Here is a 27,593-nt window from a genome sequence, read left to right as displayed (position 1 = left end):
AAACCCCGTGCTGCTCCTTGTGACCCTGGGCAAGTCACTTAATCCTCCATTGCCCCAGGTACGTTAGATAGATTGTGAGCCCTCTGGGACAGAGAGGGAAAATGCTTGAGTACCTGATTGTAAAAACCGCTTAGATAACCTTGATAGGCGGTATATAAAATCCTAATAAACTTGAAACTTGTATCCTTAAAATCAGTGGCATAGTAAAGGGGAGTGGGGGGGGAAAGACCGCCCCAGGTGCTATCTTGGTAGGGCGCCGGCACCTCTCCTCCCCTCTGCCCCTCTCCCCTCTGCCTGCCCCTCTGCACGCGTGTATTCACTCCCCCCCCCCTTACCTCTAGCTCTTTGCCAGTGCGTGTAGCTGCTGAAACCTGCTACTTGTGCTTAGAGAATGATACGGGGACAAATTTGGCCCTATCCCCGCAGGAACTCAATTTCCCCATCCCGTCCCCGTGAGTTTTGTCGCTGTACCTGCCCCTGCCAAGTTCCTGTAAGCTCTGCCTTAACCGCACAAGCCACAATCACTTAGGATTTTAAAGTGTTTGAGGCTTGTGCAGATGAGGACGGAGCGTGCAGGAATGGGGCAGGGGCAGGGAAAAAACTTGCGGAGATGGGACAGAAAAATTAGCTCCTGCAGGGACGGGGGAAAAAAAATCTGTCCGTGTCATTCTCTACTCGCACTAGCCTCACCTTTCCCTCCGACATCACTTCCTGGTCCTGGAGACGCTGCTCATGAGGTTCTGCAGGGGAAGTTAAAAAGATACGGGGAAGGGAAGAGGTGCATGCGCGAGGGGGGGGGGGGACAGAGATGAAGGCAGGGTCACTACTGCCCCAGGATCTCCCACCCTCGCTATGCTACTTTTTAAAATTAAGGGTCTTGGTTTCTATAGTCACAGCTGAAGGGTTACCCTTACAGGATAAATATAAGTACATGAAAATTGCCTTACTGGGTCAGAGCAAAGGTCCATCAAGCCCAACATCCTGTTTCCAATGGATACAGTTTGTGGCCTTCAGGTTTCACAATACTGTACATCAAAACCCTATTCTTATGATGAGGTAAAATAATATGATTATCCTATATGCAGTGGCGTACCTAGGGTATGTGGCACCCGGGGCCCATCATTTTTTGACACCCCCCCCCCCCCCCCTCATGTAAAATTTTTTTTTTTTTTTTTTTTGCAATAACCATGAAATGGAATAAATGGTCAGAATAGAAACAGGCAGTGAAAATTTTCTTTTTTTTTTTTTTTTTTTTTTTTCCAAAGTATTTTTATTGAGAATGGCAAAAGGTCCAGACAAGCAACCATGGTCTGTACAGAAACTTATACATTATCAAAAAGAACACAGAATGAGAGTAACAGCAACAACAAGCATGAACAAGCCTCTCCCAAGAGAAAATTGCCAATGAGAGGCATAGCAATACACAACAAAAGGCCAAAACTTGGGGCAAGCAAACAAATCCCACCCCAGAACCCACAAGAATAATAAGCCGGACTAGACCCTCAGCCATATTTTATAATGAAAAAAACCCCCACAAGCAACAACACCCAGACCGCTCACCAGACACACCAATCCGCACAACAAGCACCCAAGAAACACCCAGCCACCACCCAGACAAAACTACCAGACACACCTACCCCACCAAGCCCAGACCCAACCCCCCCTCCCCAGAGAGTGCAAGCGCAAAGTGGACCGTGAAAAGGGCAGCTGCAGAAGTGGAAAGCCCCAGATAAGTAGGTTAGCTAAAGAAAGCCCACAGATAGAAGAAATCAGGATAACAGAAGTTCCAACAAATGCTCCCACAGAAAATTTTCTTTTATTGAACCTCATTTATGTAACCATTATTCCAAACATAACATAACATAAATTATGTCTGAATTGTCATGACATCAGAAGTACATATGGAGTAGTTGCAGGTGATGCTTGGGACAGTTCTGATTATGTTAGTTTGGTTTTATGTGTTTTTTTAATAGAAGGGTTTTTATTTCTTTTTTTAAGGTTTTGTAGTTTGTGGTCGAGGTCAATAGGTTGTAGAGTTGGGGGTCAAGTGTTGCAGCTCGAATGGCTAGGAGGTTGTCGAACAGTTTTTTTCTTTTGACGTTTTTGGTTGGAGGGTGTGTGAATGGTGCGTGAGTTCTCCTATGTCTGTTTGAAGTGGATTGAATTATTTAGCTGAAGAAATTAGTTACCCCCCCCCATTCCACACACATTAATTCTCTTCCATTTTTGTTCCCATTATAAAAAAACACTGATAAGTTCCCAGGAAAAAAATACATTAAAATAAGAAGTGAAAACAAAGGCCCCTACAGATGAGAACATAACATAAGAATAGCCTAACTGGGTCACACCAATGGTCCATCATGCCCAGTAGCCCATTCTCATGGTAGCCAATAGTGCTGCCCGATTCAGAGAAAAATATTTCATTCGATTCGATTCACCCTGTTGAATCGATTTTTCGATTAGATTCACTGTTAATGACACCGCTTTTTAAGTTTAAACAAAGTATAACAATAAATTTCACAACAACAATAAATTTCACAAAGTACTTAAAAAAAAAAAATCACATTTTTCCATTAAAGCAGTTCTGGAGACATTTGCTTGAACAGTCTTTTTTCCCAGTCCATAAGCAAGCAATATGAAAAAGATTTCCTTAATTATCTACTCAAACATTTTTGCTATTTACTTTCATTGTACCTATACTATTATTCAGTAGAAAAAATGGACTTAACTGTGCAGGAAATGAATCTCCTCATACACCCACCATATAGTGCAAAAATGTGCAAAGGTCTGTTTTTTTCTTTCGATCACTACATAGCCTAATGCCACACAAGCAGCGCTGTTACAAACATATTCTGAAGGTCAATGCTAAGGTTGACAAAGTTTCCTTCCTTGGACCAGAAGGAGATACTGACAAACCACTGGAAGAGATTCTAAAACAACTACCCAGAAATAACACCCAAAGACCCACTCAGTGTGTGAACCAGTTGAGTGGAGTGGACTAACTGGGGGTGGAAATGGGCCCAGAGTTTGCTCAGCAGAATTTCCCAGACTACCTCTTCCTCTCAACACACTGACATGCTACCACCACCACCAACACTAGGAACACCTCACCGAGTATGCCAGCAATGCTTATAAACTTTATAAAACACATTATTATATTTTCTTATAAAGCATATATTTTAACTGAACTCAGCCTTGCCATTCACAAAAATAGAAAAGTTCCCATTTCAAGCTGTCTCATGTACACTTTTCAAATCTAACATATTGTAATCACAAAACAGAAAATAAAATTATTTTTTCTACCTTTTGTTCTCTGATCAATATTCAAATCTTGTTGGTCCCAGGCTCTTGTTGTCTTGCTTGCCAGGGTCTCCTTTCTCCGTGCTAACCATCCGTCTGCCATCTCTGTTCTCCCCTTCCGTTTCCCTTCCCTCTCCCGGAGATCTGGCATCTTTCCTTTTTTTTGTCTCCATCCACAGATTCACCTTTTCTCAACTCCCCACCACCCCAGGATCCACCATCTCTCCCTTTCTGTTCCCAACTATCCTCCTATCCAGTATCTCTATCCCCCCTCCACACCATCCCCTGTTTCCAAGTTCTCTCCCTTTCTGTTCCTTCCCTCCCTAAATCCCATTATGCACCATCTCTCTCCCACTCCTCTGTTTTTAGACCCATTATTTCTAACCCCCAAAGTCTGGCATATGCATGTATCTTTGAACCCCCCCTTCCCTCTCTCCCTCTGTGTACTTTTACACCAGGACCCCCCCTCCCCCGAAGGTCTGTCCCCCCTCCGAAGGGCTACACCCCACCCCTGAAGACCTGCACCCCCCGAAGGACTTTACCTCCCACCCGAAGGTCTGTCCCCCTCTGAAGGCCTAAACCCCACCCCTGAAGGACTGCACCCCCCCCCCGAAGGCCTGCACTCCCTTGAAGGTCTGCACCCCCCCGAAGGCCTGTCCCCCCCTTGAAGGCCTGTCCCACCCCCTTGTAGGCCTGTCCCCCCTTTAAGGCCTGCCTGCCTGCCTTTCCCCCCCTTGAAGGCCTGTCTCCCCCTTGAAGGCCTGCACCCCCCTTGAAGGCCTGCCCCCCCCCTTGAAGGCCTGTCCCCCCCCTTGTAGGCCTGTCCCCCCCCTTGCAGGCCTGTCCCCCCCCTTGTAGGCCTGTCCCCCCCTTGAAGGCCTGCCTGCCTTTCCCCCCTTGAAGGCCTGCACCCCCCTTGAAGGCCTGCACCCCCCTTGAAGGCCTGCACCCCCCCTTGAAGGCCTGCACCCCCCCCTTGAAGGCCTGTCCCCCCCCTTGTAGGCCTGTCCCCCCCTTGTAGGCCTGTCCCCCCCCCCTTGTAGGCCTGTCCCCCCCTTGAAGGCCTGCCTGCCTTTCCCCCCTTGAAGGCCTGCACCCCCTTGAAGGTCTGCACCCCCCCAAAGGCCTACACCCCCCCCCCCGAAGGTCTGCACCCCCCTGAAGGCCTGCCTGCCCCCCTTGAAGGCCTGCACCCCTTGAATGTCTGCACCCCCCCCCCCGAAGGCCTGTCCCCCCTTGAAGGCCTGCCTGCCTGCCTGTCACCCCCCTCCCCCTTGAAAGCCTGCTTGCCTGCCCGCCCGCCCCACCCTGAAGGCCTGATGCCCCGACCCACCCCGAAGGACCGCTCGCCCCCCTGGCCTCCCCGCACCACCTATTAACAGCCGCAGCAGGATCGCGAAGTCAGCGTCGGGTACCAGCCCTAAGGGGGTGTTCCCGGCCTTGCCGTTCAGTCCCCCGCCACCCCCGAAGGACCGCTCGCCCCCCTGGCCTCCCCGCACCACCTATGAACAGCCGCAGCAGGATCGCGAAGTCAGCGTCAGCGATCCCTGCTGCTTCCTGCGCCACGGTCCCGCCCCTCCTCTGACGTCAGAGGAGGGGCGGGATCGCGTCGTAGGAAGCAGCGCAGGGATGCTGACGCTGACTTCGCGATCCTGCTGCGGCTGTTCATAGGTGGTGCGGGGAGGCCAGGGGGGCGAGCGGTCCTTCGGGGGTGGCGGGGGACTGAACGGCAAGGCCGGGAACACCCCCTTAGGGCTGGTACCCGGGGCGGCCCGCCCCCCCCCCCCCCCCCCTAGGTACGCCACTGCCTATATGCATCCTTACCCTGCATCTGGACTGCATTTCTCCAGCCCTTAGACTTGCAAATAGGTGTGGCTTCTTAGCCTACTAAAATCTGCAAATTATTCTGGCACTTAGACCCATTGAAGATACATTGAGAAATAATAACCTGCAAACCAGTTCTGTTTGAAGCCCTGCATGATCAGAATAGTGCCTCCTTGGCTAAATGTGCAATACAAAATGGAGCAGGGAAAGCAGTTATTTACAATGTCCAATGTGACATGAACAAGAGGACATAGACTGAAGCTGAGGGGGGGCGGACAGGTCCAGGCCGAATATCAGGAAGTTCTGTTTCACGCAGCGAATGGTGGACACCTGGAATCTCTCCCAGAGGAAGTAATTGCAGAATCCACCGTTCTAGGATTTAAGGGTAAACTAGAAGCACATCTCCCTTGAGAAGCATACAGTGATATGGGGACTAAAACTATGCCAGGGTACACCTGGCGGGGCCTCCGCGTGTGCGGATCACCGGACTTGATGGACCCAGGGTCTGATCTGGAGATGGCAATTCTTATGTTCTTATTTTCAGTATAAGGTCATAATGATGAATGTGAAATTACTATAAGTGCATTTAAATTGAGAGTTCTGATCTAAGAGTGCTTCCCAGCAGAGTTCGGCATATGAGGGCATGCACATAGGTCAGAAAGGGAGCTCGCATGGCTAGCAATTTATTTATTTATTTTATTTATTTAGGTATTTATATACCGCCTATTTAGGTTATTTAAGCGGTTTACAATCAGGTACTCAAGCATTGTCCCTATCTGTCCCAGTGGGCTCACAATCTATCTAACATACCTGGGGCAATGGAGGACTGAGTGACTTGTGACCAGGGTCACAAGGAGCAGCACAGGGTTTGAGCCTCAACCTCAGGGTACTGAGGATCTAGCTCCAACCATTGCGCTACCCCTTCCCGAACACACAAATTTTTTTCCTGGCTTTCTTTATTGTGAACATAGGCTATTCTGCACATATTGATTCAAAGGCTATAAACTTGCACACAAAGGGCCAGATTCTGTATAGGCTGCCTACATTAGGTGCTGCTAGGCGACAACTAACTTCAGAATCCACATGCAATGTTTTGTTTTGTTTTGTTTTTAATTGGCTTCATTGGCGTGGTAATTGACCGTACCAATTTTTAGCCAATCCAAAAAAAAAAAATTTTAATTACCAATTAATCTAATCTTCGGTTTCTATACCGGGTCATCTCCCAATGGAACTCGACTTGGTTCACATATGATTAAGTCTAGAGTACATAGAAAAAGAAGCATGAGAGGAGTAAGAACTATAGTATTATCTTTTCGTTGAGACTGTAGTTAAACCGTTTAAAACTTGCGAGAACAACAAAGTTTTCAGGGATTTACGAAATAATTGCAGCTGGCCTATAAGCCTAATAGAGTCAGGGATTTCATTCCAGATCTCTACAAACTTGAAAACAAAAGATCGCCTAAACTTCCCAGCAGATTTAATTCCCTTAAAGGAAGGTAAGGATAGCTTATATCTTTGTGTATTTCTCAAATGGCAAAGTCTAAGGGTATTCCAACATAAGGGGATTAAAGGATCAAAACTTTCATAGAGAAGCTTGAAGATTATGCATGCGCATTTAAACTGGATCCTATAGCGAACTGGGAGCCAGTGAAGCTTTCTCAACAGAGGGGAAACATGATCATACTTTTGTTGTCCAAAGATGAGCTTAGCTGAAAAGTAGGAGTGGTTAAGGGCAGAGCATAGGCATAGTCTACCTCAAGGATGCCTAGTGATGCCTAAGTCCACTTAGGTGCTGCTAGGCATGATTCTATAAGCGGTGCCTAGCGATTGATTGACAACCATGCAGAGTGGCACCTACAATGTAGGCATTCATAGGCGCTGTTTATAGAATCCGATTCTATAAAAAGTACCAAAAAGTTAGGTGAAAAGTAGTGTGGCGTTAAGTATGATTCTATAAAAGTTTCACTCACTTGTAGCAACACAGATCATGTAAGTTAGGTACAGGGATCTTCAGATTACCACACAGGTAGCATAACCCAGCATGACGCTGCTTTCTGGTTTGGTGTTCTAAACTAAGCATTTACTTCATTAGTGTTATGATGCTTGATATATTATAGTTTTTAATTTCATTTTACAATTGGAGTATTTTCTTTGGATTTTGATATTGATTATTCTGTTTTTTTGGAATTCAAAATTTTTTATATTTTTTGATCTCCTAGTATCACACCTAGTGGAGCCTAAAGTGGGTTTAAGTATCAATTGGTGTTCTAAGCTTAGGTGCACCCAGTAGCGTAGTAAGAGGGGAGCGGACTGCCCCGGGCGCCATCTTGATGGAGGCGTCAACACCTACTTTCGGGTAGGTACCTTGGACTAGGTGCTTACTAAGTTAGGCACCTACCATCCAATTAATGTCAATTATGAGTTGTTAATTGCCAATTATTGGTGCAAATTCAGTTTTTTTAATAATTAAGTTAGGTACCTAGATTGGCTAGGCACACTGAACTAGGGGCTAGATTCACTAAGCAAACCGATCGTGTACCGCTCGGTTTGCGCTCACTTTCCAACTCCGGCTCAATTCACTAACCTTCCTCCAGACCCCATCCGCACCCCACCCGATCTGCTCATGCAAATGAGTAAATAGGCATGTAAATTTCTTAATGCGTCGATTCATGAAACCATTTTGTCCAAACTGACTGGCCTTTCCTGTCCAAAAAGTTACAACTGCTGAGGACCAGTTGTTTACATCCTCGCCAGCTATTTCTGCCTAGCAACATGCTAAGAACGCCATTAAAAATATATATCTTCCCCTACAAAAATCCAAAATATCTCTAAATTTTTAAATATATGTAAACTTTCATGTACATAAGCGTTAGAAATTTTTTTTTATTTTTTTGGAATGCGCCTGGCGAGCGCGGGTGTGAATCTCGGCTTTTTAATGCGCATGGCGAGAAAATTGCGGATTAACCCCGTGCTCTCCTTGCGTATTGTACATTTCAAATAGCAATGCCAAATAACAAAAAAAAAAAAAATCCTAAATCAAATATAAATTTTAAGGGCCAGCTATCCCTCCCCCAGCTAGATTAAACAGATAGGACACAAATAGGATAGATTTCGGGACTTTAGTGAATCCTGCCCTAAGTGCCTAACTTTAGGCATCATTTATAGAATCTCAGCCAAAATGTTTTTCATGCACACATGGGGCCAGGAAAAATTAGAGAGCATTCCTTTCCCAGGTATTAAGAACATAATTAATAATTAAGAGGTATTAAGAACTTCACAGGTTTTCTGCTTCTGATGTACCTAAAAAGATTGTTACTATGAATTTTTGCCTCTTTGGCAAGTTTGTCTTCATATTCAAATAGCTCAATGCCTATATTTAGTACAGAATCTGAGAATCTCGGAGAGAGCGAGACCAGAAGGCTTTCAGCATGCGCAAATGCTCAAAGCCAGTCCAGCCCAGCCCAGCCCAGAAGAGGGAGGATCTCCGACGCACCGCCCAGCCCAGGCCGCGCCAGAAGAGGGAGGATCTTCGGGCACTGGTGCCCAGTCGGGGTAAGGGATGTCATTGCCGTGCTCGGGGGGGGGGATGTAGGATCGCGGGGGGGGATGCCGGATCGCTGGGGGGGTGCCGGATCGTGGGGGGGGGGGCGCTCATACAGCGAGGCAAGCTCGGTTTACGAGGCACCAAGTTTGCGAATGTTTTGCTCAGCTTGCAAAACACTCACAAACCGGTGCACTCGTAAACTGAGGTACCACTGTATTGTAAATCGCTTAATACCTATGTTCAAGCAGTATATCAAATTCAATAAATCCAATCCATTCCAAAGAACATAAGAATAGTTTTACTGAGTCAGACCAATGGTCCCTTTATCCCAGTAGCCCATCCTCACAGTAGCCAATCCAGGTCACTAGTACCTGGTAAAAACCCAAAAAGTAGCAACATTACATACTACCAATCCAGGGCAAACAGTAGCTTCCCCCATGTCTACCTCAATAGCAGACTGTGGACTTTTCCTCCAGGAACTTGTCCAAACCCTTTTTAAGACCAGCTACGTTAACCGCTCTTACTGCGTCCTTTGGAAATGCATTCCAGCGCTTAACTATTCTCGGAGTGAAAAAATATTTCCTCCTATTGGTTTTAAAAGTTTCTCCCTTTAACTTTGTCGAGTGTCCCCTAGTTCTGCAATATTTTCTAACACTGTTCTTTACAGTGCCAAAGTTCTGAGCATCGACCCATTAGTGTAGTGCCAATTAGCACCAATTAACTCCAAGCACGGCTTTTTTTAGCACGGTAGGTTAATGTTGCATGGCGCCAGTCCACTCTATGAGCTTCAAAGTTGTTACCGCCAAAGCCAGAACTAAAAGCCACGCTATGGTTTTGTAAAAGGGGAAGTTAACAATTAATGCTGGCTTTTACAAAACCACGGTAGAGCTTTTTACCATGGGCTGGCGAGGTAAATGCTCCAGCACTCATAGGAATTAAATGAGCGTCAGAGCATTTACATCACTGGCCCATGATAAAAAGCTCTACCATTGTTTAGTATAAGGAGCCCTAAGTTACATATGTAACTGACAGTATTCTTTAACCTGTAAGCACACTTGTGTGCTAAGCACAAAAATGGGCATGTAAGATTATGGAATTAGGAGAAAAAAGTGCTGCATGAGTGCCTGATACAAAACAAAGAATACGAGAATTGAAGTTTAATGAGCTTTTTATAAATTACCAATAATATATCAAATGTTGGGGTTTTTTTTAACAGGACTGTAGTAAAGTATCAAAACAAGAGTTTGGCATCCAAACAGTGTACAGTGTTCTCTTGAATTCACGGTTCGCGAATCGCGGACTCGCTCATTCACGGTCTGCTCCGACTGACTCTTCCTGTAGTAAAGTCAGGCTACACCAATCAGGAGCTGCAAGCCCGACTTTACTACAGGAAGAGGCGGTTGGAGCAGACCGCGAGTGATTTTCTTCACCCGCTGGCCTCTCCTGCCTCCCTTGCCTTTTGACAGGTGAAAAACTGCATTTGTATTTTTTTTCAAAATTCGCGGGGGTTCCTGGAACGGAACCCCCCCGTGAATTTGGGGGGGGAGTACTGTACTGAAATATCTATCTATCTCCTATTTAGCAAATTGTACAGGCGAGACTTGTGCTTTCAGACAACAATAAGACCTTCGCTATTATGTTCTATGAGGGAAAGCGATGAGATTTGAGATACTGCCTCTTTGTGATTACAGTCAAAGCAGTGTACATATTGTATTTCGGCAGTTGGAACCCAAGCACAGTACCGGGTAAAGCTTTGGATTCTCGCCCAGAAATAGCTAAGAAGAAAAAAAAATAAAAATTAAAAAAAAATAATAAATAAATTATAATTTAAATTGAATCAGGTTAGGCAGACTGGATGGACCATTCGGGTCTTTATCTGCCGTCATCTACTATGTTACTATGTTACTATGTATGCAGGTATTTATTTTGTACGTGGGACAATGGAGGGTTAATTGCCCAGAGTCACAATGAGCTGCATTGGGAATCAAACCCCCAAGTTATCAAGCTGCTACATTAACCATTAGGCTATTCCTTTTTAATCTGACTTTCCCAATTAGAAATCTGTTTGTTTATTTATTCAATTTTCTATACCGTTCTCCCAGGTGAGCTCAGAACGGTTTACATGAATTTATTCAGGTACTCAAAGCATTTTTGCATGTCTGTCCCGTTATCTGAAATTCACTACCCCTTCACATTAGAATGTTAAAATAGTATCTACTATTTTGAAAGGCATTGAAAATCTTTCTTTTTAAAGAAATATTTAGATGTAAGGCATTGACATTGATTTTTTATTCATGTGATGTTTCTCCCAGAGATTACTTGTCTTCTTATTGTGGAATCCAAATAGAACTTTACGGCATTTGAGGAATATATGACCATTTGTGATGAAAAAAAGAAAATCAAACAATATTGCAGGAAATTAAGTTGGAGTACAAGGAATGTCTTCTACAATGTATTTGTCTCCACAGACAGATACTGGCTCTGACTGGTTCTGAATTATTTGCATTAATTATGTGCAATGAAGGATGAGTTTAATGTACAATGTGTAATTCCCTTTATTATCCAAAGTTTTGTAGCCCAGTTGGTTACTGTTGCATGGCGCCAGTCCACTCTGCCCTGAAACTTGCCTGGCATCCAACTTTCCCGATCTCAGTGACTCAAAGCGCAGGAGGCTTTGTAGCTGAGGAAAAGAATGTTTTTTGTACTACTGCTCAACAATTAATCAATAGACACTCGCAGGAGGTTGGCATAACCTGTTTTTATGGTAGTCTGGTGTCTGTTTTTTTATCATCATTAGATGAAAAAATAAATGCATTAAAAACTCCAAACATAGTGTTAACATGACCCATGGCTAAAATAATCAAGTTCTTGGCTACTTGATATGGGAGGACAGTGTTATAGTGTTTAAAAAAAAAAAAAAAAAAAAAAAGAATCAATCAGCTAAATACACTGAATTCAGTGTTCAGCCAAGGGCATGTAGAACAGCGCACCAGCAAATGCATTCTAGCAGCAAATACTTTCCAATAACTAACCACAAATTGGTCACTTCGAGACTCATAAAATCATGACAGCAAATCATTTTTCTCTTTTTTTTTTTTTTCTATTGTTTGTGTTTAGGGGAACTGTAAAAGATAAAGCAAGTGATTCATAATTTTCTAGTACTGTTTTCAGTGGGCACTTTAGTTGTTTTTCTGCTTCTACAGTAATATGTACTATGGCAGTAGTTCCCAAACCTGATCTTGGAGGCACCCCAGCCAGTCAGGTTTTCAGAATATCCACAATAAATATTCATGAGAGGGATTTGCAAGCAGTGGAGGTAATCAGGTACTCAAAGATGATATCTTTAATTGGCTCATGACTGAGTATTGAAATATTTAACTTTAAAAGCTTTGGGAACAACTAAGGTCCCTTTATTGGAAACACTTATACCAGAGCTTCCAACACTATGGGTTGGGCATTCAAAAAAAAACCTGCCTTTGGAGTCACAACCTAGGTGGGTTCTCCATAGGAACATCATTACTCGGAACATCCAGGGGGTCCAGAGATGCCAAGTTACTCATTTCCAGCTTGAGATTTTGAGACAGTCCTTGAGATTTTATGAGACAGCTTGAGATTTTATGATCACCCCCATCCTGGTTCATTATGGACTGGCAACAGTGATTTCAGTGGCAAGGTTAGGTATACTGCTTTGTGATGTGAGTTCAAAACCAGGACTGGCCAAAAAGTCTCCAGTATGAAGGTGAGTAATGTGGAATTTCTGGGGGTCTCACAATTTTATTTGGCCACAATCATGGGCTCACAGCCACAAAAAAGATTGAGAAGCACTAACTTTATACAGTATTTGGTTTCACACAATGTAAAAAAAAAAGTATATAAAATTATAGAATTCTATCATTTATCTGTGCACTGTCCCCACTCCATCCAGACTGTGCCTATTAGGGGCATAATCAAAAAGCTAAAATGTCAAAAAAAAACCTGCCTAAGTTGGCACTTAGATGTTCTAATCACCAGGGTGTCCCAAGTGCTGATAATCAAAACCGTTTTCCTGGTTGTCTAGCAAGACATTTCACCCTCTGTGCATCCAGAGTTGGAAGGTGTGGAAGGTGTGTTATGAATGTGTTTTGGGTGGGCTTAACTTGGACATCGTGTGGCGATGATCAAACATTTTCCAAGAAGTCCTGGACGGAACTTAGACGTTCAGAGCTAGACCTGTTTTAGAAGCATCTAAGTGCCCAAAAGGTACCCAAACTGACCAGGTGATCACTGGATACATTAAGGTATGACCCCTCCACACTTCTCTACTTCTCACTAGCCCCCTCCCACCCCTAAAAATCTGAATAAAGGAATACATACCTGTCTCTAGAACAGTGTTTTTCAACCGCTGTTCCGCGGCACACTAGTGTGCCGCGAGATGTTGCCTGGTGTGCCGCAGGGCCGCCATCAGGGCAGTACTACCAGTCCTGCATTCAGGGGCCCGGAGCTGACAGGGGGCCCGAGGCAGGGGCGCCAGTAGCTCGCCAAGACAAAGTGAGTTGATCACCCAGGACTCACTTTGTCTTGGCGATCTAATCTATCGAGCCGATAAGTCTTCTTCTCCCCGACGTCAATTCTGCAGTCGGAGAGGAAGTTCGGGCCAGCCAATCGCTGCCTGGCTGAGTGGAACTTCCTCTCCGATTGCAGAATTGACGTCAGGGAGAGCATGCGTCGGCGTCGGCTTTGGGGCCTGTTATCCATTGGTGGGTCCTGTTCCCCGATGGCAGTGGCAGTGGCTTGGGGAACGGCAGGGAGAAAGAAAGAAAGGGGGCAGGCAGGGAAACAGAAGGAAAGAAGAGAAACTGAAAAAAAGAAAGAAAGGTCAGGGAGAGAGGAAGAAAAAGTTGGGGGAGGGAATGAGGTGTGGAGGAGAGAAAGCATACAGGCTGATAGAAGGGAAGAAAGATTGGATGCACAGTCAGAAGAAGAAAGTGCAACCAGAAATCACCAGACAAGGTAGGAAAAATGATTTTATTTTAAATTTAGCAAAGTGGAGGCAGTATTACCACAGTTTTCAAAGGAATTTGCCCAAATAACTTAATAGTTAACTGGGTAAATTCCCAGAGATGAAAACTTCCCTTCACTTACTATGCACAGTTCTGAATTTATATCTGCTGTCTATATTTTACAATATGGTCACCTTTTACTAAACCGCAATAGTGGTTTTTAGCGCAGGGAGCCTATGAGCGTCAAGAGCAGCGCTGGGCATTCAGCGCAGCTCCCTGCGCTAAAAACTGCTATTGTGGTTTAATAAAAAGGATGGAGGGTATATTTGTCTATTTTTGTATGCTATAAAAACCAAATACAGAGAGAGACTGAGAGCTGTTGACGAAGAGCTACGTGTGTGTCTTTCTTAGATTCCAGCCAGAATATCAGCTTTGTGTTCAGCCAAACAGGCCCAGGTTTCGCACTGAATAAAGTATTTTATAATTTTTCACTATTCTGTTTACTTAATATTTCATAATAAAGTAATTATAAAATACTTTCTTTGTGTTTATTTGATTCCTATTCAAGAGAATTACTTTATATATAGTCAATATAGGCACAGAGTTAAATTTTTTAACATTTTCTAATGGTGGTGTGCCTCGTGATTTTTTTCATGAAACAAGTGTGCCTTTGCCCAAAAAAGGTTGAAAAACACTGCTCTAGAACAGCAGCACTTGGTATGGGGAAAACTAGTAGAGCATCATACAGGTGTCATAAGTAACCTGGTGGATGGGCTAGTGAATCATAGAGAAGAGGACCCAGGCCCATAAGCCATTTTAACCAAAAAATAAAACTGCAGAACAGATGTACTTGATGACAGAACAGATGTACTTGATGACAAAAGTGCCTGTTCTGAATGGTGGCTTCTCCTGCATCTAAATGGTGCTGATGTGAACGTTTCTAACCTGGATGTTTTTGTGGTTGAAAATGGTGAATAAAGTTAGTCCTGGCAATCTAGACGTTTTGGTGGCCAAGACATTCAAGTAGGCGATTTTCAAAAAAAATATTTGTGGTCGTCTAGTGGTGTAGCTTTCAAAAATGGACATTTATGTACTTCCAACTTTGGATGTTTAGTGGGAAATGTCCAAATCAGACTTAGATATCATTTTCCAAAAATGGTCCTCCACAGATACACCCACCTTCAACCTAGGTGCCATTTTATAGAAGAGCATGTAACTGGAATATTGACATATATTGCATATATGTATGTATGAGTATACATACAATCAATCACACCACATTTTCTTCAAATATCACTTAATGAACATTCACTCTATAGAACCATAGTATGGGCCAGACCCCTTTTAGAATCAAGCCAACTGAATGTCACTTAGATGCACCACTCTGTGTTCAAACAATTTCATCACGCTAAGCTTTATGTGCAAAATCTTCCCCGGATCAATTAACTTATTAAGAACTTATCAAATCTTTATATTTGAATATTTATTTCTTAATTAACTTCTTCTATATTATGAATACTTAGTTTATTTTTGTGGTCACTGTTAGGGACTGCTTTAAGCCGACATGTTTCGTGACATACGCTTTTTCAAGCCTGGGTCTCAAGGAAAGCTAGACCCTCTTTCGAACTAAGATGAAAAAAATTGGGGGAAGATTTTACACATAAAGCTTAGCATGATGAAATTGTTTGAACGCAGAGTGGTGCATCTAAGGATCTAAGTGACATTCAGTTGGCTTGAGTATACATACATCCATATATACCGGTATTCTAATCATTTACACATGCTCCTGGTGTCTTATTTATAGAATTACCTCTCCTTATGGAAAATAAATGCAATCTATCTATGTTATTGTCCTTCCCACAAACCGAACATGCCCCCAGGAATGTTTAATATGAATGCAGCAGAAAGTATGTACACTGGATTGAGAAAACAGTTTTTGGACAGTCAATTTGCATGTTAATGTCACTAGTCACCTGCATAAATGGCTTTGAAAACTGCTGTTCTAGGTTGAAATGGAAGAGTTGGGCAAACTCTAGCAGCTCTGTCTAGTTTTCATATGTCCTGTTCGTTGATGCCATCTGCTGGTCAGTCTTTATACTTGGGAAAATAATTTCTAATACTGCCAAATCTAAATTTAAAGAAACTGGAGAAGTTTTTATCTTTATAATCTTAAAATGATATCAGCAGGAGAGGAGAGTCTATAGAGATCATTCTACCTGTTTTCTGCACTGAGACCAGTGAACCAGCCTCAAAGTTAACACTGGTTAATTCATTTACGGCTAGATTCTGTAAATTGCACCCACATAGGCATCGAAATGATCCGCACTAAGGCCCAAATTCACTAAGCAAACCGATTGTGTACCGATCCGGGCAGGTCTGATGAATTCTCAAAAAGCCAATATGCAGATGGAGGCGATCGTAGGAACGCCCCCATCTGCCTGCCTGGATCGCTCTATAGTTATTTATTGGAAAATTTTCCGCATTTGCCAATCCCAGTATTTCTTTAAAAAACTTCCTTAATAAAATTTCAGGTGACAATAAATGAGTTACTGGGAAATTGACTAAGCAGAGATTTTTCGCTCTATTCATATTTTCCATAGATTCTATTTTAGAATGTATCACTGTGGAATCTTTAACAGCAGATACCGAGACAGCTTGAAGTGTATTACATTGAGTTTCCATAACATTTAATCGTTTATCCAAAGAATTTAAATTGGAGTCCACATTTTCTAATTTATGAGAGACTAACTGAGAAAAGTCCCCCATTTGTTTCATCGTTGTCTTGAGAAACCCTTCAACTCTAGAAATACCTAACCATACATCTTTAAGGGTAATATCCTGTGTTTCCTCTGTTAGTGGATTTTCCTCCACTCCACCTGAAAAAATCAGTGGTTTAGGTATTTCAGTATAGACTAACTTATTAATATGAGCGGAGGATACCACTTGTCCTTTGGATATAGTAGGATTTATATTCCTACTATCACTAGATACTGGGTGAAGGGGAGGAGTCCATTCGAGGGGACTCATTGAAGCTCCTGAGAAGGAGGAATCAATATTCGGTAGTACTACTGATGGAATTTCAGTTAATAATGTTAAATGCCTGTCCATGGGACCAGATACAGCTGGTGTTGAACTTTTTGGTTTGATTTTCCTTTTCCCCATATTTAAATCTAAAGTAAGAGACTTATAAAAGTAAATAAATAATATCAACTTGGATTCAAACTCCCTGGCTCCTCATGGCTCCAAGGGGCTCCCAAGGGGCCTTGCGTGCCCCTTAGGGCACGCCCCTTCGGCCACCCCCTGCAGCCGCAACCGCAGCAGCGGCTGCTCTTTAATCAGTTGGAGACGGACCCGATGACGTCAGGGATCAATCTCTGACAATGCCTGCCAGCTGGGTCGAGGAGAAAAATGAACCGCTGCTGCAAGAGACTTGGGGGCAGCCAATAACTCTCCTCTGATATCCCTCCAGGTCAGAAACAAGCTCCCAAGATAGCCGCGGTAGCGGCTGCTCTTTAATCAGTTGGAGACGGACCCGATGACGTCAGGGGTCCGTCTCTGACAATGCCTGCCAGCTAGGTCGAGGAGAAAAACAAACCGCTGCTGCAGGAGACTTGGGGGCAGCCAATAACTCTCCTCCGATATCCCTCCAGGTCAGAAACAAGCTCCCAAGATAGCCGCGGCAGCGGCTGCTCTTTAATCAGTTGGAGACGGACCCGATGACGTCAGGGGTCCGTCTCTGACAATGCCTGCCAGCTAGGTCAAGGAGAAAAATGAACCGCTGCTGCAGGAGACTTGGGGGCAGCCAATAACTCTCCTCCGATATCCCTCCAGGTCAGAAACAAGCTCCCCTGCCTACAATCTGTTAAGCCTGGAGCACTAGTTCACCAGTGCACCATAGCTTTGACTATTGCACTGAGGCTACATATATTTATACAAAATATTACTATTACATTTATATACATTTCCATTCCCCTTTAAAAGCTGTCATGAGATCATACACCAAAATCAGCAGAGAGATTTCTTACCTCAATGGTGGCTGCATATATAGTAATTATAAGATGGATTGTCATTATTCACATTATTTATATTGTTATTATTATCATATTTTTAAGTATGATTTTGGCATATATTGTGCTACAGCACAATACCAAGATTAATAGCCTTGAGCATTTGGAATGCATTCAGTTCTTAAACCACATATACTTCTGAGTTATTAGCTGATAAATACCAAGTGCACACAGCTGATAAATAACAAACACAGGAACAATAAGAGGTTTATATCTAAAAGAAACACATTTATGACAAACATTGATCTGTTCTGAAAAGTTTGAGATTCATAAAGATTCCATATACTGTATACATCCAACTGTTTATGTCCAGATGTGTGCAAATCACCTCTCTTGAAAGGTGCACATCACCTGTTCTCAAAGCTTTCCCAGATAATAGAACTCTTCTGTCTCCATCTCCACATGGTTGCCATAAAGTTTTCTAGGGAACCCCTGGTTTTTGAACTAACCTTCCTATTCCCACCTTGGTTAAGGAGATTTATTATCTATCTTGCTGCTCATCTTATTAATCTATTTGCATGCTTTCCTCTGATTTTTATTTTGTAACATACACTGCCTGGACAAGCCATAGTAGTTATCAGCTGCTAAAAAGACAGCTCTGCAGAACTGAACTTAAATGGAAGAAATCAAAGTCAGAGATTAACCTATATTGTTTAAATCCAGACTTAGGGCTAGGTTCACTAAGCAAACCGATCGTGTACCGATCAGTTTGTGAGCCCATTGCGACCAGATTTCCCTACTGCAGTATTCGCTAACCTGTGTAGCGATCCAATTCCGGTGCGCGCATGCAAATGAGGAGAACTGCATGCAAAGTAGGAATGGATGCGATTCACTAAACTTTTTTTCGATCTGACTGGGCTCGCAAAAAGCAACTGCTGAGGAGCAATCACTGAAGCCCTTTGCGACTGCCCTGCTTTCTAACCTGTCAGCCCCATCTCCTGCAACCCTGAACACACCTGCCTGCCCCGAACCCAAACCCCCTGCCTGCCTGACCTGATCACTCCTGCCTCCTCTCCTGCTCTCTGCCGCCCTTCCCCGCAGTGCAAGCCCGTGGTTTTAAAGCGGGGCTGCACGCCACAGTGCAGCGCCAGCTTTAAACCCGCGGGCTCGCACTGAAGGGAAGGAAGGACGAGGCTGCCGCTGCTGCCGCATAGGAACAGGAAAGACGGGCCCCAAACATGCCTGCCGCAACGGCTTGTGCAAGCCCGTGGTTTTTACCCGAAGCGGGTTAAACCCATGGGCTCGCAAGAGTTTAAAGTTTTTTTTAAAAAATGTCACGGCTCAGATGGGTCTGTACATGCGCGATCCGTACAGGCAGATGGGGGCGTTCCTCCGATTGCCCCCATCTGCATATTTTAGGTTAGTGAATTCTTCAGACCTGCCTGAATCAGAAACGGATTGTTCCGAATCGGGCATGTTAGTGAATCTAGCCCTTAGAGATTATAGTTTTTATCTTGGGAAAGCAAAGATAAGCTATTTTATGAACTGTATCAAAAGGCTCCAAATAGCTTTTTTTTTCTGTTTTGTTTTGTTTTTTGTAATCTAGCTTCCTCTCCTAGTAACTCATTCCATGTCTTTACCAATACTTCCTACTTCAGCCCCTCCTAATCTAAGCCATTTACATCACCACCTTCTGCCAGCTGCACTACATGGTCTTTTTTACAACCACGGACCCTCCACTTGCTCTCCAAAACGCTCTTAGAAATTAGGCCTACATTTTGTCCCTTAGATCCCTTTCTCACTCCCTTGTTGAAAATCCCCAAATTACAATTGCTCCCAAAAATCTTACCAATAATAAATAATAACCTTTCTTTTGGGTCAGGTTCCATCATCCTGTACATCTCATTCTTTAAAAACCTTTGCTAGATTCTCTAATCCCAGTGCGCTGTCACCCAGTATCTAGCCTATACTTTCTCTCTAAACTACTTGAAAAAGTAGCTTTTACCCAGATGTCATTTTTTGTCCCTTCACCCCAGTCTGGTTTTAGAGCACACCATAGTACATAAACGGTGCTTGCTGCTGTTCTTAGCGAGACTTATTCTCATCTTGGCAAATACAATGTTCTTCTTGCGGTCTCACTTTACCTCTCTGTGGCCTTTGACCTCATTGATCACAGTCTTCTCCTATCCTATCTTAGGTCACTTGGACTATCCAGTACTTTGTGTACATGGTTTTCTTCATTTCTCTCACACCATTGTTACAAAGTAGTCACTACATCCTCTAAAGCAGTGGTTCTTAACCTTGGAGGTACTGAACCCCACCAGTTTCATATGCGTGTTCACCGAACCCTTCTTTATTGGAAAAATAAAATATGATTTTTACAAATTCAAAACATAGGTATACAGTGAGGGAAAAAATAATATCAATTTTGAAAACAAAAAAGTTCTCCTATATTTCGAATAATAATAACATAATAATGAAATTTACTGCAAATCAGTGTGACTTCTGCTGTTGATTGATAGATCAAGAAACCGAGTACACGATCAGTCTTGATCAAAATCACTGAATAACTGATAGATGATTGAACATGACCGAAGCGCTATATGAGTCGGAGGTGTATTTTGACCTCCGCCGAACCCGCGAGACTGACTCACCGAACCCCTGGGGTTCGGTCGAACCCAGGTTAAGAACCACTGCTCTAAAGCTTCCCCATGCACTTTGACATGTGGGGTTCCTCAGGATTCAGTTCTAGCACCTCTCTTTTTAATTTACATATTCATTAGTCCTCTTGCTACAATTATTCAAAGCTTTAATGTTTCATTCCATTTTTATGCAGATGATGTCCTTTTGCTTTTTTCTACTAGCCCCTACTCTCTGTCCAACAGCCCCCTTCAAGATTGCTTGAAGCTTGTCTTCAACTGGCTCACTGAACATAGACTAGTTTTAAACAGGCAGAAAAAGTAGCCTGCTTATTCACTGTAGTTTACCCCCTCCTTCTATTCCTCTCGACCTTCTCAGAAACTTTATTATCCCAGTTGATTCCTTTTGCTAATCAGGAGTCACCTTTGATTCCCGATATACTTTTTCCCCTCACAATGGCATTCTTTGGCACTTTTTCCCCTCACTATGTCATTCTTTGGCATTTACTCTCAGGAGATATTTTGACCATGACATTTTCTTAGCTCTACTTATCTCCAGATTGGATTATTGTAATGAGATTCACTTAGATTGTATGAACACCTTCTATTCTAAAAAAAATTGCAAGTGCTACAAAACACAGCCATCATGCTTTTCTCTCACAAAGATTTGACCGTGTCTCCTGTGTTCCAAATGCACCATTGGTTTCACATGGAACGACAGATAAAATACAGACTATTAACTCTCATCTTCAGGACCTACAGATATGGCCTTACAGATTATCTCTGGACAAAAAAAGGGAGAACCCGAAAAATAATTAACTCTGAAGAAAAATGTAACACAATCTGACCCCTCAGTATCCCACAGACATTAGTAGATAAAGTTGTGTTAGCAACCCATAAATTTGTGTAAGTGGCAAAAAATATTTGTATAGTGTGCTCATAAAACATAAGAATGACTACAAGTTTAAAAACTATCGATCTCAATATTAGTACTTTAATAACTGCACACTTATAAAGTATTGCAGTTTTGTGAAACTAATCACCAAATACCATCTATATAGAACATTTTTATAAAGTATGAGGCCCCAATGTGGACCGTGTTTCACGATAGCTGCTTCAGGAGGCCAAATGATCCAATTTTATCTCAGGTACATTCCTGTGAACATAAACAAGAACCTTAGGTCCTGATTCTATAAAAGGTGCCTAGAGGTAAGCGCCTAGATTGGGCGCCTATCGGATCTAGGTGCCTAACTTAATTTTTTTGTAATTGGTTTAATTAATGCTTGTAATTGAAAGCGCTAATAAAAACTATTTTAAAAAACTATTAAAAAAAAAACAACAAAAACAATTAATTAGCCTGAGATGCCACTTTGATGTAGGCATTTCTACCAAGTTGCCTACCAGCAAGAAGGCATGGTTTGGGGCAGATTTGAGTTGGAGTTTGGGTATAGATTGAGTTAAGCACTGGTAGGCCAAGAAAACCCTGGTTTAATATACTGGTGCCTAAGCTGCGTACGCTTACTGGCGCCTAAGTTGATTTAGGCGCCAGTAGCCACAATTCTACAAACAGCACCTAATTTCGATTGCCATGCCATAGGTACTACTGCCTACTGAGTTAAGCACCATTTATAGAATCTGGCCCTTAGACCCTGATTCTATAAAAGACACGTTCAGCTATAGAAATGATTAGTATCAGTTGTAGTAGTAGTAGTTAAGACGCCTAGATTGGAATGTCTACCAATCTAAGCCCTTAGCTTAATTTGTTTCTAATTGGCTTAATTGAAGCTGACAATTGAAAGTGTCATGAAAAAAATGATTTAAAAAATGAATTAGGCATCTACATTATTATGAATTAGGCATCTAACAGTGCCTACCTGCAAGTAGGCATGGTTAGGGGGCAGAGTTTAGACGTGGATTGAGGTAGACGCCTTAGGTGCCAGTATATTAGGCCAAGAAGACCTTGGCTTAATATACCGGCATCTAAGTGATTCATGCCTACCAGCACTTAAGTTGATTTAGGCACCACTAGGCACAATGCTACAAATGGTGCCTAACTTTGACTGATGTGTGGTAGGTGCTGTTTTCATAGGCGCCTACTGAGTTAGGCGCCATTTCTAGAATCTGGCACTTAGTGGTCATCACACATTTGATGCATCGATGATTAAAAAAAACAAACAAACAGTTCTTATGATATCATCTCAAAAAAGCATGGGAAGGGGTAGCTCATGTTTAGTTTGTAGTTAATGTCTATAAAATACCATTAACTGGGCATGCCCATCCCTTTTTTAAAAAACCAGGGACTTGTGATGAGCAACAGATATGCTTGGATTGGGGAATGAAACCCTATGTCCTCCAGTGGAAAGAAAGAACATGATCTTAAAAGTAATCCATATAAAATTGTCCTTGTAGTCAACAGATCATTTTTAAAAAATACCCATCAATTACAAAAATGCCCACCACTGCATTTTCTGAGTTAGCCCAACAGACTCTCTGGGTCTGTGCACAAGAGCTGTGCCTTCCATTTTGCTCTTGTGCACTGGCGCCAGGCAGAATTCCTTCCCCTTTCACCATGGTACTTAACACATATAGTGTACATATCATTTGCATTCTATTTGTACTGAGCTTCGCCCAGCAAATGGAAATCACTCCCAACCAGGTGTTTTCCACGGGTTTACTGGAGCTCTGTGCATCCTGCCCTGAGAAAGCCTTTAGGCTATTGAAATCAGGATTTACCAATCTAATTACCATTTATCATCCATTCTTTTTTTATTCAGTTACAGACAACTATTGTTTGTCTCCAGTAGAATTGAAACCACATCTTGTGACCCAATAAAGTTTCAAAAGGCCGTGGTGAGTTACTGAAACCAGTCTGACTGGAGTGATTGTTAAGCCCCTCCCTGCACGCCCTACCAGAGGATGTCTGAACGCTAGAAGACTCAGGTTGCAGCTGGTCCCTGCATTCCAGGAACACTGCAAGAGCAATAACACCTGCCCACGTCTCCCCCTCTTTTCCTGCTCAGACTGTAAGTGTTTCTGGTTTTATATATTGGTAGGATTTAGTTTTACAGCCTGTTTTCAAGCATTTCACCTGGCAAAATGTCTAATCTGTTTATTATACAGGCATAATGTCTTTGCGAAGAGCATGTTTTATCTGAATCATTAACATCCTTAAGGAATTACATTGGTTGCCAATCAGAAGCAAGGTCCATTTCAAGTTAACATGCATGGTACATAAGGCCATATTCAGTGAAAACTCAGCTGGACTCACTTTTTTTTAAAATTTAGTTTTCTATATCGTTCTCCCAAGGGAGCTTAGAAAAGTTTACATTAATTTATTCAGGTACTCAAAGCATTTTTCCCTGTCTGTTCTGGCGGGCTTACAATCTACCTAATGTATCTGGGACAACGGGGGGGATTAAGTGACTTGCCCAGGGTCACAAGGAGCAGCATGGGTTTGAACCCACAACCCCAGGGTGCTGAGGCTGTAGCTTTAACCACTGCGCCACACATCTCCTCACATCCAAATCACGCAATCCTTCCACAATTCAAGGACAATCCAACAATGGAAACTACCACCCCCCACCCCTTCCGCTCGCTATGTTTGAAGGAAGGCTCTCTATGAGACCACCTTTGAGTTTCAGGGGCCCAGAATCTGGAACAACCTCCCATGCAGCCTTTGACAAACACCCACATACTTCCAGTTCAGGAAAGCACTGAAAACTCACCTTTTTTCCTCAGTGCATTGACCCATTCCCATGCAGTAACCTGCGTGATATCTTCCATGCAATTTCTCTGTAATATCTATGTCTCTTTAGCAATTATAATATTGTGTAAGCCGCAATGATTCCTAGCTGACATTTGCGGGATACAAGAATTGGTATGGTATGTAAAGCTTTCTTATAGGTACCTTTATTTTTGATCCTAGCACTGTTCCCAGTGTATGTCAGTGAATTCACAATACATACTTTTTAGATAGTAAGAACACAAAAACTGTGCTTACACATGCAGTGTCAAATTTCTTTCTGTCCCCAAGTTGTTCTGGTGCCTCATCCTTAAGCTGCATTTAGAACAAATCCTAAAACAAGCTTTCTGTAACTCTCCTACCACCTAAGCGTTCAAGATGACTTCAAACCATTTTTAAAGTTCAGTTGGAATAGCCCCCATTCATTGGGGAATGCATTCAATTTGGTTTGAAACTAGTTTCAGTTAAGGCACAAGGGGAACGGATTCAGCTTGCTATACATTATGATCGTGAAGTTAAAGAACACCAGGGAGAAATCGGTAAAAGATCGTAAATTCTTAAACGCAAGCACAGATTTACAGGATTTAGTCACAGAGTGGCAAGAGTGTGTACACTGTCAATGGGTATGCTGAGGAGATGATGCTGACATCAGTGAATAAAGTATGTAGTGTGCTTACCATGTTAATCTACTTAAAAGTTACTAAAGACACCCCCCCAAAAAAAAACAACCCAATAAATAAATAAGTTGATACCTGTTTATTAGGCTGATTCAATAAATTTTCCCCTATAAATTATCATTGAAATGCACTTATGTACGAGGGGGCCGCTGGAAAGTTCTCAACTCAACCGAGAAGAGAATGATGTGGAACCATGAAACTTACAAGTTATTCCACACTTTTCATTTCATATCATTGAAATGAAAAGAGTCCAAAAAAAAAGTGTGGAATAGCATGTAAGTTTCATGGTTCCATGTCATTCCCTTCATGGTTGGGAGAACTTTTCAGCGGCCCCTCGTACTGTTATGACTTGAGAAAGGAAGTTTCATCCTCCAGAAGCAGGTCAAACAATATGTTAAGTTAGTTCAGTGGAAAAGTATCACATTTATATTCTTTATTTGTTCATTTTATTTATGGCCCATGTGGGAGCCTCAAGCTCAGCTTTATTGTTTGCCTATGCTGTATTTCTGCTGTTTTTCCTAATAAAAATGTCCTTGATAAAAAGTAAACAGAGTAGTTGTCAGAGAAAATTTGGGTATAATCAGGTATTCCCCCCCCCCCCCCCACCATACACACATACAAAACACAACACTCAGTGCTTGTGCTAGAAGGACTGACCTGGTGTCATTAGTGATTGGTTTGAATCTTGGTGGTATTAGGATGTCACTCATTAATTTGTTTTCCCTGTGTGATATAAAATAAATCATTTTATTTTGCTCTTTTATGCACTCCCTTTCATCTGGGAAAGTAATAATCCATTGCTAGGTTAATATTAGAAGGGATCTTTGTGTATACCCCCCCCCCCCCTCCCTCAGTACAGGTCTCATTATCCACATCACCCTTCTAGCTCAGTGTTTTTCAACCTTTTTTGGACAAAGGCACACTTGTTTCATGAAAAAAATCACGAGGCACACCACCATTAGAAAATGTTAAAAAAATTTAACTCTGTGCCTATATTGACTATATATATAGTAATTCTCTTGAATAGGAATCAAATAAACACAAAGAAAGTATTTTATAATTACTTTATTATGAAATATTAAGTAAACAGAATAGTGAAAAATTATAAAATACTTTATGCAGTGCGAAACCTGGGCCTGTTTGGCTGAACACAAAGCTGATATTCTGGCTGGAATCGAAGAAAGACACACACGTAGCTCTTCGTCAACAGCCGTTCCCTTCACCGCCCCGTCACCGTCACCGCCATCCCTTTCACCGTCCCATCACCGCCACTGCCATCCCATTCACCGCCCCGTCACCGTCCCCGCTGCATCCATATAAGCCTTAGGACTGTAATATTTAGCTTATTCCTTTCTTATAAATCAAAGTTCCTGCTGCTGAACTAGAGAAAGAGATGTTCAGCTGGCAGGGCTTTGTTTATAAATTTTTATCAACACAACTAATATACTACTTTATCCTAACGCAAAAAATAAATAAATAAATATAATTTTTTTTTCTACCTTTGTTGTCTGGTTTCTGCTTTCCACATCTTCTCATTCAATTCCTTCCATCCACTGTGTGTCTTCTCTCTACGTCTTCCATTTGCTGTTACTGTGCCTCTCCCTTCACCCCCCCCCCCCCCAATTGGTCTAGCACCCATCTTCTTCCCTCCGCTCCCCCATAGTCTGTCATCTGTCTTCTTCCCACTCTGTCTTCCACATTTCCCTTCGGGGTCTGTTCCTCTCTACCCTCCTTCAATGTCTGTCCTATTCCTTTCCACCACCACCCTTCCCTCCCTCCTTTACCATCTGTTCCTTTCTACTACCCTTCAGCTCCTCTCACGTGGCTTATCTATCTACCTTCCTCCCTCTTATTTTCATGGCACGTTACAATGTAATTTGTGCAAGCCACTGGAGCCTGCGAGCTCGGTCCCTGTCCCATCCCCACAAACCATCTCGCTTCTGTGCTCCTATTTTCTCCATTTCTAATATCTCCCCTATGTATCTGTCATTGCCCCCCCCCCTGTGTCCATATACCATCCCCATGGCATGTCCCCTTTATGTCTCTGTCCCTATGCCCCATGCACATAATTTCCCCTCTTTCTGTTACCTTCCTGTGTCCAGATTTCCCCTATCTTCCTCTTCCATACCAGTGTGTCTCTTCTTTTCAACCCCATCTAGCTTTTTTCCCTCTTTCTTCCCCCCCCCCTGCTTCTAGCATCTGGCTCACCTGCCTGTCCTTCCCTTTCTTTCCTGCTGTGGGTTTTTCTTTCCGTCTTCATCCCCTTGGCCCAGAATCCTTTTCCCTTTCACTCCCTCCTTCCAATTTGAGCCAGGAACACAAGCGATCGCACGGTCCCCGCAGCCACCACCCGCCTGCCCAATGGATCCTACTGTTTAGCCAGCTCTCTCCCTTCGCCTCACCTTAGTTTGTAGGTTTTGTTTTTCGGCGACATGCACGCTTTCCCAAAGTTTCAAGTTTCAAGTTTCAAGTTTTATTTCACATTTGATGGATCGCCTATTTCGAAATTCTAGGCGATGTACATAATAATATAATATAGAAACTTTAACCAAATTACAAAATCAATTAAGACTCACATGAAAGATAGGGAAGGAGGGTAAAGTTACAATGTGGGAGAAGAAAAAAACAAAAAAACCAGGAAAGAACGAAAGGTAGGGTAAAATTTATGAATAAAAATTTATGCGTAAAAAATTTATGCATTAAAAATTTATGCGCGGCTGCTCAGTGTTCAATCTTCTGCTCTGCTGCAACTTCCTGTTTCCGGTTGCGTCAGAGCAGAAGATCGAAACTGAACAGCAGCGGGGACCGGGGGAGTCTCATGGGAGCGCGTGCGGGACCCGGCCTGAGGCCTAATCAGTATCTGCACCGTACGGCACACCAG

The 27,593-nt window shown here is 42.8% G+C and overlaps 1 protein-coding gene across 4 annotated transcripts in view; it reads left to right on the top strand.

Moving 5' to 3' along the window:
• LOC117367411 (keratin, type I cytoskeletal 18-like) overlaps positions 1–27,593 on the top strand; it is a 102,689-nt gene that overhangs the window by 36,638 nt on the left and 38,458 nt on the right. For 3 of the 4 annotated variants that reach the window (XM_033959912.1, XM_033959914.1, XM_033959915.1), the window contains one exon: positions 23,098–23,316. The gene's annotated coding sequence lies outside the window, so the exon portion shown is untranslated. Of the gene's footprint in view, positions 1–23,067; positions 23,317–27,593 lie in introns of all 4 variants that reach the window. The other variant, XM_033959913.1, reaches the window with a different exon arrangement.

Source organism: Geotrypetes seraphini, chromosome 10 (assembly GCF_902459505.1).
Source record: "Geotrypetes seraphini chromosome 10, aGeoSer1.1, whole genome shotgun sequence".
Lineage (NCBI taxonomy): Eukaryota > Metazoa > Chordata > Amphibia > Gymnophiona > Dermophiidae > Geotrypetes > Geotrypetes seraphini.
The sequence above is the reverse complement of the archived record's forward strand: the minus strand, read 5'-3'. Positions and strand labels throughout refer to the sequence as shown.